We start from the raw sequence: 14,999 nt of genomic DNA, 5'->3' as shown, positions 1-14,999 counted from the left end.
ATAAGTTTTTTTGAATTGTTGTTTTTGTCATGCATACTTTCACGCAGAACACAGATATTATGCAGCGTAAAACAGACATATTTCTTTTGGAATAAGGTAGATTTTTCTGAGCTTTCGCACCGCGAATAAAGGCATCAACCAATCACGTTGTGCGGAGCGGGTTGAGTTGGCCTATATTTATAAAGATTGTAAAAGTCCGAACCAAGATGGCAAACTTAATTACTCCTTTCAGCCTTGCCAAAGGCAGCACAGACCAGATCTACTCCTTCTGTTCTTACCTTTCACAATAAAAACTCTAGAAATAAAATATTGGTATTCGAGTATTTCGAATTTTTGTTTCATTTATTCGTTATGCCCCCGGTGTGTAAAGGCCTTTAACCCGGAGGCCTAAGTAACAAAATCCACCTACCAGCACCTCTAAAGCACACTAATTCACAAGTTGTATGTAGTTTATTTAATTGAATACAAAACCTTTGAATAAAAACGACAAATCTCTGCTGTAACAGCTAGCGGACTATTTCTTGGCTGGAACTAGTTTCTTCCGCTGGTTGCCTGGCAACTGGTCCTAGCCAAGATATAGTCCATCACATAGCTAACTCCCTGTAGAACAGCAAATTTTTTTTTTTTTTTTTTTTTTTTAACTGATTAAAGAAACAAGATACACCATGTTAATTAGTGAGCAGATTTTGTTGCTTTAGGACAATGGTTTCCCATTGTTTCCAGTCTTCATGCTAAGCTCAGTTAGCGGCTGCTGGCTTTAGCTTCATATTTACCTTACAGACCTGAGTAGTATCAACCTCCTCATCTACAACTGAATAAATATATTTTCCAAAATGTCAATCTATTCCTTTAAATGTCCCATATTGTGCTCATTTTCATGTTCATACTTGTATTTTATGTTTTTAATAGAACATGTTTACATCCTGTAATGTTAAAAAAAACCCTTTATTTTCCTCATACTGCTTGAATATACCTGTATTTACCCTCTGTCTGAAACGCTCAGTTTTAGTGCATTTAAACGGAATTGCGTTGCTAGGCAACAGCTTGGGTCCATGTTTACTTCCTGTCAGCTGATGTCATTCACATACAACACAACAGGAAAAAAACTGGGACACATTTAGAATATTTACATTTAAAACTGTGTAATGTACTAAATATATTGTATATTTGTGACATCACAAATGGACAGAAATCCTGACAGCTTGTTTCAAAAGCACATTTTCTGAATACATTCTGTGTGTATTTCTCTGTGGATTGAGCGGTTTGATACTTTCACAGTATTTATACAGCACTTAAACCTGCTTTATAATAAAAAAAAGACATGAAAATCTCACTTTTTATAATTTATTAACCTTTAAGCAATAAATGCAACCATATACTTACAAACAGTCATGATTTAGGAGCAATGTTGCTTCTATCAGCACATTGTACATCTCTGTTGATGAGGCCCAACAGCCAGGCTGTATTGTTGATCATCCACTTCATTATGGACACTGATTGAATTTTCAATATTCAATCAGCCTGTTTCCCACATTCAATTTTAATGAAGCAACACCGCCGATGCAGTCAAACTTTTGATAACAAAGTAGTGTAGAAATTTTCAAAAGTTGGGTCAGTGGGTTTACAGCTTGAAAAAAAGAAAAATGGACCTGATCAGCAAAATGCTGTTGAGTTGTGTTGTTTCTACTGTACTCCTCATCAGATATGCATGCGGCTCCAGTGTTTTGATGGATTGCCGTTGCTGCCATTCGTTCTTGCATTTTGATGCACTGTTTGAGTTATGATTAGAGAGGGAGACGGCGAAAAGCCGAAGCAGGATTAGTGACAGCTCTTGAGAGAGGATAGAATAAAGAAGAGGAAGAGGAGGAGGAGGATGGAGAAGTCATCATTAATACCCCCTCATTTGTTTCACCTTTGTGGGAGTCTGACCCCGAGGAGACCTTTTGACTGGAGGAAGAGGAGGAGAGTACAGAGAGAGGATGAATAGGGGTGGCAACAAGAGGAGTTCCTCTGTCTCATTAAACCTGTGACCATCCTTTGGTGTTTTCCATCGCTTCACAATGTGTCCCTGAGGAAGGAAGGGAAAGCCTCTTCTGCCCGGTCTCTTTAATGTCAGCTGCTGGACTCGTTAAACCTTGCTTGATTTATTTTAAACCAAGGGGAGGAATTCATGCAGAAAAAGAGCTTTGGATCTTTCATATTTCATTTAGTTTTAATGGTTGCAGCAGAATGATCAAACTGGTCCTTCACCAAACAAGTCTTTTATGATGCAAACATTAACAAATTCGTCAGGTGCATGTGCATAATATCTCACCCGTACAATACTGCCGGCGTCAACTTCACAGGTGACCTTTTTGTGTCTGTATTTGTTTGGACTTGCAGATTGTTTGATGCTCTAACCACCCTGAATTAAGCACTACTCCAACATCAAGGTGGTGTGGTTAGCTAGATGAAAGCAGAGGGGGCTGCACGGCGGGTAATACATGATTAAACAGGCAGCCGGTATTCAGAAGCACAAGCAAGGCAGCTGGGGAGAAGGACTAGGTGTGATGAAAGGGGGGATTAGCATGGATTCATCATCTCTCTCTGTCACAGAGTGCCACATGAAGCGACTCTGCGATTGTCAGGAGAGGAGCTCGGCAGGTTTGTTAAAGTAGCACAAAGTGACAACAAATCACCAGTGCCTACAACATTTCAAATGATCAGCAATAGACTTATTGTGAGTGTTTCACTGATTTACAAAAGTTGAAATATGATGCAATACAGCAAAATGAAATCATATAAAGAAGCTGATTGGACTGGAATTGATGTTTTAGGTCCTGACCCATTGGTTAGTAAGTAGCTTAAAATAAGAACTTCCTTAAAGGTACCCTGGGGAGTATTTTGACCACTGGTAGCGCTATTGAGCAGTGTTTTTCGAGTAGTGTGTGTGTGCATAAAGACGCGGGGACTTGATGCACATTACTGCCGCTGGTTTTGTGCTATTCTGCTGATCGACAGTTGGTGGCAGTTGTGCACAAAGAAGCATAGCATTACACCAACAAAAGCAAGAAAGAAGAAGACTGCAAGCTAGCAAACATGGGCTGCGGTCGAAAAGTAATATTTTTCCCCGGTTGTCCACGTTAGGTCAGATAATCCTTTATTATATGTTGATGTAAAGTGTTACAGCAGAAGAAGGACTTGCTGTATGTCTCTTTCACACACCGCAGGTGAAGCAGCCACATCTCAAGGTAATTAGGTGATAATTAGCAAGTATCTTTGGAATTACTGCCTAATTACCCCAATATTTACCTAAAAAAATATCAGAAAATACTTTGTTTGGCTGTCTTGACTTGGGACTTGATTCTGGACTTTTATTATTATCATTTTATATCTATAATAAACATTATTTAATAATTATATTCCGCTATTTCCCAATAAACAGTAATAAATAGCTGGTAATTTATTTAATACATTTCCAGGAAAAGAATACAAAGTTAATTGATATATGCTTTATTTCCATGTTTACTGATAAATAGATAATAATTAGCAAATAACTTCTTTGAGATTTCTTAAAAAAAACTCCCTGAATCATGATATCAGCTACCAGCTAAGTGCCCAATTTTAACGATTATATGCTATTTTAGCAGTAATTCCAAAGAAATTTCCAATAGGTTACTTGCTAATTACCACCTAATTACCATAAAATTTGCTGACCTGTAAAATGAAGTGTTACCTAAAATAACTGTTCTAACTTGTGTACTTAGGATATCTGATTTTTACATCAGAGTTTTACATCACGAGTGAAATATTTAAACACAAATTTCACAGTGTGTTCCAATCCACGCACTTCCAGAAGTACACTTCAATGTAGTGCACTTTGTGCACTCTGTACTCACTTGAGTAGTGCGTAAATTTCAATGGGGTAGGATCGTCTCAAATCTAATACTCTGCGGCGCACTGACCGGAAATGTGGTTTGAATAGTGGTCGTGGCCCCGGCCCTTTTGCTACGTAGCCAAGATGGCGACAATTGAGTGTGGAAGGGGTCCAGCGTTCCACACTCAACGATTTGATCGTTTTGAGTACAACATCCGGGTACTTTGAGTGCACTGCATTTTGCCGTACTTCCCAGTGTAAACGCACTTATGCACTCAAAATAGTAAGTGTAAGTACACAAGTACGCGGATTGGAACACACTGTTTGACTCTTCCGTCAAATATAAATATTTGGAAACTTTGAGATCCCATTTAGAAATGAACATAAAGGGCGCCCGGGTTAGCTCAGTTGGTAGAGCGGGCGTCCATGTATTAAGGCTTGGTCCTGACCGCGGCGGCCCGGGTTCGAATCCGGCCTGTGGCCCTTTCTGCATCCACTCTCTCTCTCCCCCCTTTCAAGACTCTATCCACTGTCCTGTCATAAAAATGGAAAAATGCCCCCAAAAAAATAACTTTAAAAAAAAAAAAAGAAATGAACATAAAGTTCTGTGAGTTTGAACAACGTTTGAGTGGTTTGATAAGGAGATTTTACCAACCTGACGATACTTAACGCTGCTTGTTTGCCTGTGTCACTTTAACCCGAAGTGTCCCTGAATATAAAACTCCAGTTTAAGAACCACTTCGAAGCGTCATCATCCCCAGAGTATAATTTAGCAATTTTCCACCAGCTGCACTCAGAAAGAGGCTCAGGTGCGACACACTTGTGACTGTAATTTCTGCAGATCCAAATTGTTACTGATGTGTTTTACCGTGTCAGTCAATTATCTTTGCACGGCGAGACTTGTTTGAAAATCAATTGCTGTTTTTTTTTCTGCCCTTTTTCTTCTGCGTGAAGAACTTGCACCTCGTCAGTTGAGTCACAAGACAGAGCGCTACCGTCTCTCCTGCCTGATTCTGTTTTATTTATTTATTTAGTTTTCCAATTCCAAACACTTAGTCCGACTATACAAAAGATGATAGCGGTTATTGCTCAGTAAAGAAGATGAGTTGAGTATTTTAGAGAGAGAGCCGGCGGCGGTCATAGACACAGACACCTACATCACAGACAGATACGGGGCGGAAGCAATAACACTATAATGTAATCTAGTAGAACAGCTCTGCAATGAATTCAACCTTTGGGAAGAAAATATCAGGAACACCAATGTGCTGCCTATGTGCTAGGAAGTATAATGCAGTCTAGTATAACAGAGCCACAAATGTGAACATTACCATGCAGTCAGTAGTCGTTGTTGCATGGTCATTTTATTGCTGTTATTGTGTCCACCCTCTTGTAGATAAACTGTATTTTACATTAGCAATTTATGATCCAAGCACTTTAAAAGCTCCTCATAGTTCCTCCTCAAGGTTAAAGGACCAGGGTGTAACATTTCAGGGGATCTATTAGCAGAAATGGATTCATAACTATGTTTTCATTTGTGTATAATCATCTGAAACTAAGACTTGTTGTGTTTTCGTTGGCTTAGAATGAGCCCTTATCTACATAGGGAGCGGGTCCTCCTCACGGAGTCCGACATGTTTCTCCGCCATGTTTCTACAGTAGCCCAGAATGGACAAACCAAACACTGGCTCTAGAGAGAGACTTTTTTTTACGTTACCTGAAGGCCACCGTAGTTCTCCGACACATTTGTGAAGCTGCTGTAACGTGAGCCGCAGAGTGCAAAACCGTGGTACCACCAGCCGCCATCTGACTTCTTCCGACGGCAAACGGCGTTGCTACGGTTTTGCACTCGGCGGCTCACGTTACTGCATTCTTGGAAAGGGAGGAGTGAGCGCAGGGGTGCTCAGTTGGTTGCAATCTGCAACCACACCACTAGATGTCGTCAAATCCTACATGTTGTACCTTTTAAGTGGACGTGTATGCACCATTAAAAACTGAGTTTACAGTCAAGATGAAATGAAAAATGCCTTTTTAACCCTTTTAGATCACCTCCTGGTTATATTGTGCAACTATTTAGCAATATATGCAAAAGGATTATTTGTATTTCTATATCAAAATCCAATCATCTTTTCTTCCTGTAAAACAAAACATGACGTGTGCTTATACGTAAACTAGTACCAACCAATTTCAACCAATAATATCATGACATCCATTCATCAATCTGCAACTTTTAGCAACAGTATCACGCTACATTCGAGGCACATCCACATTTTAGCGGTCCAGTCAAATGCAAAAGATTTTATTTAAATCCCTCTTGTAACTTTACACCGCTCAAATATTCTGTTTCACTGTGAAATACGTCGCAGTGCAGAAGCTAAAGATGCTCTAACTTCTGTTTCACTGGGACTTTAAGTGGAAAAAGCACAAAGTGTTTCATGTAGAACTGTAATGCAGTAAAGACTGCCAGAGCAAATTATTTTGCCCGGCGTATAAATGGTAATCATAATAATCCTGGAACTTTATTTGAATCCATAAAAATGTCTTAGAAACCGGCTGCCTTCTGCTCGGGCTTTATAAGTTCTGTGTTAAAACTCCATTAAGCAAATTTATGGCATTACAGTAGCATCAAATCAAATGACTCAGTGTAGTGTGAGAGGGTTTTGTTATCACACTAAGAACCGGGAGCCAGGTCTAGAGGTCTTTATGGGCCAGGTTTGCAGCTTCTTGAGGGTAAATGCCAAGCGTCAGAGGTATCAAGCAGACAAGAGCTCTTTTTTTGAAGCATAGCACGGAGACATCTTTGCTGAAATTACATCCTTACAGCTGGCCGGTGCCACTGGGCAGCGATCCAAACCGATCCTCCTTGATCTCAGTGCTGCTTGTGATACCATCGATCGCTCAGATCTCATTCAACGCCTAAAGGATCTTTTTTTTGAGAGGGAAAACAACTCACATAGGGGAAGAAACCCTACTGTTAAAATGTAGCTGGACAACTTAAAAGGTACTAAATTCGATATTCAGAGCATTAATACAGCAGCAAACAACTATTTGCTATGTAAAGATATAGAGGAGTAATGTCTACATGAGCAGAGAATTAAGTCTCTCTCCCTTTGTGTGTGTTGTAATCCGAGCTTCATCGCCGGGGCGGCTGCGCGTGCATTTTAGTGCATGTTCGTGCATGTGAGCGTGCCACACTGGGGTAGTGTTTAGAAGGGAACCAGCAAACTGGGGAAACTCTTGCGAGTTTCTTAAGGTTAGGCATTGACCTCGAATAGTTAGGGTTAGGATAGGTTTTCGGGCAGTGAGTCTCGTGAGAGTTTTGGCAAGCTTTTGCAGATCCCCGATCAGATTTTGCAATTTGCGGGTTCCCTTCTAGACACCCCCACTGGCTTCACAGCCGTCTCTCTGCACTGCTCTCATATTGCGGTTAAAGCTGGTAACGCCGTCCCGACCTACCGATGCCGCTGGGGAAGCATAGCATCCACCCTCCGGTTGCCCCTCAGGTAAACATGGTTAGCTCTGTCAGCACTTTGGCCGTTGTTTTTACTGTTGAAGCTGTTAGCTCCATTAACTACAAGCCGCCGGCTCAACGTCGCCATGTTGAGAGCCGTTGAGGGGCAATAGAAATGCTCCCAATCTCGTATTTAGTTCCTTTAACTATCACCCTATGTTTAAAGAAGATATGATATTTTCTTTAAAAGAACAAACTCTTTTTCCCAGCAGACATTTTGACTTGTCATAGTAGGAAAATCATATGTATTACTAATAACATTAATGATCGCTATGGCACAATATATATGACAGCGAGCCAGCATGAACACCAGGACCCTGAAACTGAAGCAGTTAAATGGAATTCAGCCATTATTAATTTTATTCTTTGAAATTTGACAACCCCTAATTAACAACCTTGCAGCTTGTAGTTAGAAGACAATGTATATTTTATGCCTTTGCAATATTTCACAGTATCACATTATGATAATATAAGTGAAAGATGGACAGGGAACATTTGTAAAATAGGGTGACAGGATGTGATTATTTAAATTTTTGCCCTCACTTACTGTTTGAATGTCAGTGGATATACATTTAAAACACGTCCTTTGACATATTTTAAATTGAGCAGCAGCAGTAGATGTGAGTACGCTGCTCAATGGAAACATATACCACAAAAAGAACAGTTCTGCTTGTCCCTACATTGCATGATTCATAGTCCCTGCTTTGGTTTATTGGCAGACATATATAATAAATAGCCTTGACATAGATTTGTCCTTCTCTTGCGGCGCTCAGAGAATGAAATGTTTTTTTCTCACCTTTTTTTCACTCGTTTTTTTTTCTGCTTTTTTCCCTTGACTCTACGATGCACACGCCAGCCTGAGGTCCAAATAAATAAATAAATAACCATTGCATGTGCACACACTCGCAATCAGCAGCAGCCCAATCACAGCAGCAGCAGACAGACTCATCCATCTTTATCACTGCAGCACTCACACTCGGAACACACTTAGCACACACACTTTCTTTTCACCCTGTCCTTCCATCTTTATGTCTTCATCCTCTCATTTTCATTCTGTTTCTCTCCCCGTCTGTTGCATACGCTTCACATGAGAAGCGTTTTAGGGCTGACAGGACATTTATCAGACAGACCCACTTTATATCACGCTATAGATGTATAGTGCAGCGACCTCCGCTTATATATAGTGAGGTGATTTATTGAAGGAGGCCAGTTGCAGGTTTTCTAAGTGAAAGAGACACGGTGATCCTTTTAGTTGCAGCTGCTGATAGTTTATGCAGAGATATGACAGTTAACAGCGAGCTGTATTTTGGCAGGAGTGTTTTTGTGGTGTTAATTGTCTTGTTGTGAGCTCTGCTGCGTCTTGACAACTGGTTGGTAGACTGTGAACGTGAGCAAGACAGTGATTGGCTGGCTGCGCCTGTTGATGTAACCAGGGGGAGTTTGAAAGCTGATACACTGGTGTTGCTTTAACTTCAACCAGAGGTGATTATAGGCGGATAAAATCTTTGTGTGTGCGTTCTCATGTACGCTTCTCACTTATCTTGACAGGGACAAACTGTCGGCTGAGTCAACGCTGCTGTCGAGTCTTTAATTAGTGACACACACACATACGGCTGAATCTCTCCGAGCTTGTGATTATCACCTGGATTGTTACAGTTGAGCTGCTGGTGCTGTGCATCAACAAATCCCTGTTTATCACTGCTTTGCACAGTGAATTATTACAAAACCGGTATCGCACACGCTGTGACCACACAGCAGCGAACTGATGGACATAGCCAGCGCTGCTGTGAGGGCTCTGCAGTGTGTTTAGGATGCTTAAAAGTCAGGTCACGGTGCACATGTTGATTCTCAGTGATCATCTATCGACACTCATCTTCTGCTGGAAAACTCACAGATGGTGGCAAATACCCTGGCGTGTAGCTCACATCATTTTAATGCTGTGCAAACAGTTGGATTTGGGTCAGTTTTTGAAATGTCAACAAGGAAGAGAGAAACTCTGTCCAAGATGTGAGGTCATATGAATATTTAGTTCAGCTGTGGTCACTGCGGCCCCGTTCAGACCTGGCATTAACATGCGTCCTCCGCGATCCGATCACAAGTGGACACCTCTGAGTATGTCTGTTCACACCTGGCACATGCATCTTGAGTGACCACTTGTGAAGCAAGCATCTACTGTTGTGGAAGAAGACAGCAGTAAAACAGATTTTAGCCACCTTAAAGAAAGGCCCAACTTAAAAAAATCAATATCCGTTTAAGTGTACGCTATATTTAGAATATTTTTTCCGGTTTACCTTGCCGTCAGACAGCCCTTTCCGACGTGGAACTGAAGCTGTTGTATCTATCTATGCTCTCGCCAAAGCCACCAGACTCCATTGGAAAAACCTGTAATTTTACCTCGCAGATCAAAGGGGTTGCTGGTCTACCGCTGCCTCGATCAGTGAGTTTGTTTGTGCTTTTGTGTGACTTTTGTGAATTCGAACTAACCAAAGTCACACAATAACACAAACAAACTAACCGATCGAGGCAGCGGTAGACCAGCAACCCCCGTGTTCTGCGAGGTAAAATTACTGTTTTTTTCAATGGAGTCTGGTGGCTTTGGCGAGAGCATAGATAACGGCTTCAGTTCCCCGTCGGAAACATAGACTGTAGAGCTCACTCACAGCAAGGTAAAGTGGTGATATTCAAAATATAGCATACACTTCAACTGATATTGATTCTTTTAGGTGGCTAAAATATGTTTTTCTGCCGTCCCCGTCCACAGCAGTACATTACTTTGCTTCTGTGCGGTAACTCCTGTCTGCTTCTCCAAGCTGGGGGCGTGCCGACTGTCATCTAATGTAGGTAATACACTGTCTATGGATAAGTACTTCATACAACCCCACTTCAAAACACCCGAACTATCCCTTTAATCCCAGCAATTTGTGAGGGGTAGGTGTTAACTTTGAGTTCAGAGTGTGATCTCACATGCAGAAAAAAGACACCGATCATCAGCAGCACTATATCTCAGTCCTTAGAGATACTGTTCTTTATTTCTTTAATCAAAAAATATTGATATTAGCCAATACTTTTCTGCATACTTTCTCACAGCACAGTAATACATACTCTTTATACAGTCAATACATTCATTAGGAGGAAAACAAACAGAAGTATGCAAGCCTATAATTACTCCAGTACAATCGAAAAAACACAGTTCTGAAACACTGCCATGGAGAAAGGTATAATATACTCAAAAAAGGTCATTGTGTAGAAAATCACTATATCAGAAAAATACCAACAAAAATGCCAAAAGCGTCAGTTGTACATTCATGGATATATCGTTATAATACTGTGCTGTATGTCATTATATTCATCATGATTGAGTATAAATACATGTTTGATTTCATACGTTAAAGGTCCTATGGCACAAACACTTTTTAAAGCTTCTTCCTGTCTAAGACGGACATTATGTACACACACACACATTCGCAAAAACACACTCACACACGCACTGTAGAGCTAAGCAGGTAGAGAGAGACGGAGAGGAAACGGGAGGCGTGAGAGAGAAAATACAATTTCACCGTCTGATTGATTTATGTTTGGTTATCTTTTTAATATCTGGCTGAAGAAAATATAGATATTATCATAATAGGGAGGATTTCTTGGCTTTAACTCCCCTCCCTCACACACACACACACACACACACACACCCTCCCACCTGCTCCCGAGTGCCTCACGTGGGAGACGAAGAGACACCTGCATGTGACACTCTTTCAACACCCCCCACTCATCCATTTAGTTTCCCAGCATGCCTGCCTCCTTCCCAGGAGGCTGCGCGGGGACCGAGGCGCCGGTTCTCCCGCAAATGTCACATTAACATCGCCTGAAACACTGGACGGGGTTAACACGTGAAATGAATGTCATGGCAACATTGATCTGGCATGAGCTCCTCAGGCTGAAGCCCCAAATCATTTTTTGTGGTCTTACTTTCTTAATGATCCCGGATGGATCATTAGGCAGTATTGATTGATGATTAAAGCACATATTTGAGTTCCTTTACACTAAATGAAATGCAGCGTCCCGCTGGGGATGAGTGATGGATTTTGAATCAAGGAGCTCGCTGAGTGATTACCAGTTATCGACCCCTTCGGGTGTTCATTTACATTAAATAACGCTCGACATCCGCCAGCTTCACCTCAAGGTCCCTATCCGCATGGATCCATTTTCTGATGAGAAATGATTGAGCGACATGCTCGGCATGCACATGTGGCACAAAAAGACTTCAAGGTAATCAGTTAACGAGGAAAAAGGACACTTGTGAAATTAAGTTTGAGCGGGTGTATTTGACATAAAGTGGGAGGAAAGAGGGATGAGTGGGAGGAGTGCAGAGCGAAGGGGGCGAGTAGCGAGTGGCGATCGGTGCCCCTTCATTCACACGCAATTTTGAAGAAAATCAATTTGTGAGGAACAAAGAAATGGGAATTGAGAGTGGAGGAGCCAGCTTATGGTCTGAGTGCACAACTGAACTGAAAAGGAGGGAGTTTGGAAGTTGGAGAAATGGGTTTACTCCAGTTAAAGTAATCTTTGATGGGAAAAGAAATTGGAAAGCCAACAGCTGGAATCGTTAAAGCACTTGTAAAAAAAATTGGTTTTAAAGGGGACCTATTATGCTTTTGTGCTTTTTCCCTTTCCTTTAGTGTGTTATATAGATTTTTTTGTGCATGTAAAAGGTCTGCAAAGTTACGAAGTCCACGCCACAGGGAGTTACTCTCCCCCACAGAAACACTGCTCCTGAACTGCCTGAAAAGCCTTGCTTAAAGTCTCGCCTTTTTTTCCATAACGTGGTGATATCACCAAGTAACACATTTGCTTAATACCTGCCTAGTGGCTAGTTTGGCACGCACTCAAACAAAGCTAATTAGAGCGGAGCTGGAGCAGAGTCCGAAGAGTTTGGCTCGGTTGACCAATCAGAGCAGACTGGGCAGAGGGTGAAAAGAGGTGCTGCAGCACAGCCGGTATGAGAAAATAAGTGTTTTTTGAACATTAAAGCATGTAAACATGTTCTGGTAGAAACCCCAAATACAAGTATGCACCTGAAAATAAGCATAATAGGTCCTCTTTAATGTAGCTCTGACTGCAAAGTAACAACCTGGTTCTTTGTAGTTTGGGCTTTAATTCCTATTTTATGAGTTAGTGATGAGAGCGGGGATTTAGCCAAAACTTTACCTAATTGTGAGGTGCATGGTCAAAACACCAACAGGTTCATAGTGTTATTTTATAAGCTCTTAGATATATATTAGATAAATCCATCATTTATGTGCTTTTCTAATTTCATTGCTTGTTCTCTTTCTCTTTCCCCGACTGTTTTTGTAAAGCATTTTCATTATGGCACACTTGCAGTAAAAGGCACATTGTCCTTCTCTTTACTAATTACTTTTCCTTTTAATGGAAAAATATTCAGCTACATTCATCATGAGACACTCCTTGCCTCTGTAACAGTTCAATAATTGGATTGTTCTAAACCATAGACTGTGTATAAAGATTGGACGACATGACAGCTCCCCAAAAGTGAAGCCAAAACATCTGGATCGCCCCCTGGTGGCTGGCTGCAGTATAGCTCATAAAGCCCGCCCCCTTCATGTTAGCAGATGGGCAACACTAAAAAGTCAAAGTACACGTCAAAAACATTTTTCCCAAAGATGGTTTCTGTCATTTTAGGTAGTTCTTATCACACTGTTGTGTGTTCAAGTGTTCATTTTTCTGATAAGTTTCATCTTAATAAGATATCTGATGCTATAAAAAAGGGTGTGTGACGTCATGATTGACAACTCTGATTGACAGCTGCTCTGAGTGAAGTAGTCGTCCAGCTGGATGCCTGGGAATTGTACGAGAGAGGAGATGTAACTTTAACTTTCCATATAAGTCACAAGTCAGTTTGATCATGAATGTAGTTATAGCGATATTTTGGTTAGTTGTTGTCTTTCTAGCCAAACAGAAAGACAACGTGGTGCTTACGTAGCAGCTAAGTGGACCTCGATACCGCGGCTCCAGCCCCCCCGATCACTACTGTGCAGACTCTGGCTCCAAATGATGTCAAATCTCAAGATGGCAGCTCCTGTATCCGGGATATTTTGGCTTCACTTTTGTACAGTGGGAGGAAGTCCATCTGTATATAGAAGTGTATGGTCTAAAACCATATGACCATAATGCTATTGCCATGTTCAAATAGGATGGAAGGTAGAGATGTGAAAGATTTTCATGTTTTTGACTTAAAAAAAACATAGCACGTTCGTTAAATCTGTGTTTAATTACCTTGAAAGCAAACTCTGGCAGACATGAAGCACTAAGTAGGATATGGCTGTATTAGGCTCTGCGTGAAATAACGCAGCCGCCTCATTCATTTAAATGAGGCCAGTCCAGTTGGCAGCAGAAAAACAAATGCAGAAACGCAAAGAAATTGAACCATACTATGCAAGCACACAGTCCTGGTGAAGATAAATAATCATAAATAAAAAAATAATAAGTTACTGTCGTGATAAATCCCAATTTAATGCAATTATAAACCCAGAAGATAAATGTGCAAAATGCCTGTAAGAATCATCTACTATATCTAAAAAACTGGTTTTGATAATATCAATAAACTGGTTAAACAGGCTGATCACTCGTACTCCTCGCTCTAAAGGACGTGTCTCGCGGCGTCCCCATGGTCCCATATATCTCAGTTAAATGTTATTATAACTGACTTGAAAAATGGCCAACACTATGAACCCATTGCCTTGACTTTCAGGCAGTTTTTTGTTTAAACAGTTGCTATGGTGAGAGAAAGAGCAACGACACCCCTGCAGTGTCTCAGATGCTTGAGTGTCGAACAAGAGTTTGGAGGGCATGACACCAGCTATGACAGACGCGCCTAACATTCATCAGATTTAAAGCCTCGTCCATTAAAAACAAGGCCTGATGTGTCTGATATCTCCAGGCAGGTATTAGCAGAAATCTGCCCTTCGGCGCGGCTCCATTCTCGCTAGATAGATGAACACTGTTAATGCCGCAAGGTGTCTGCAGAATGGATGTGCATTGATCTCAGCGAGCTCTTTCTGTGGGCGATACAGAGCGTAGAGTGTGTGTGTGTGTGTGTGTGTGTGTGTGTGTTAACATTTATGGTTTGTTACCGGGCAGGACTCGGGCAGCACTGAGACAGAGTTGATGTACGTGACTGTGTTTCGGTGTGAAATGTTACTGGATTGCCATCAGCCTGCAGCAGAATGAGCAGAGCTGAAATGTGTCACTGTGGCCCTGAGACCAAATTCACTGCGGCATCATGGGACCCAAAAACCTTGGACGAGGGAAAACAAACCGAAATGGAAAGGAGGTGCAGACTTTCCTGTCCTCTCTATCTCTCTCTTTTTCCTCTCTCAGTCTCTCAGAAAGCTAAAGGGTTAAAGAGATGTTACATTCATTATATTCATCCAGATAATGGCTATAACAGTAAGTCATCAAGGACCATTAATAGTTAATAGAGGACTATCTACTAATAGCAGAAATTTCCTCTTCCTAATATTGGATTACTAGATTAATGACACCTTGGAGCCGAGCCCATATTTTTTGTATTTTTGTGAAGCTACAATAACAGTCAAGTCTACCATTAATAAATATTTCACC

Source organism: Sebastes umbrosus, chromosome 14 (genome assembly GCF_015220745.1).
Source record: "Sebastes umbrosus isolate fSebUmb1 chromosome 14, fSebUmb1.pri, whole genome shotgun sequence".
Taxonomy (NCBI): Eukaryota; Metazoa; Chordata; class Actinopteri; order Perciformes; family Sebastidae; genus Sebastes; species Sebastes umbrosus.
The sequence above is the reverse complement of the archived record's forward strand: the minus strand, read 5'-3'. Positions refer to the sequence as shown.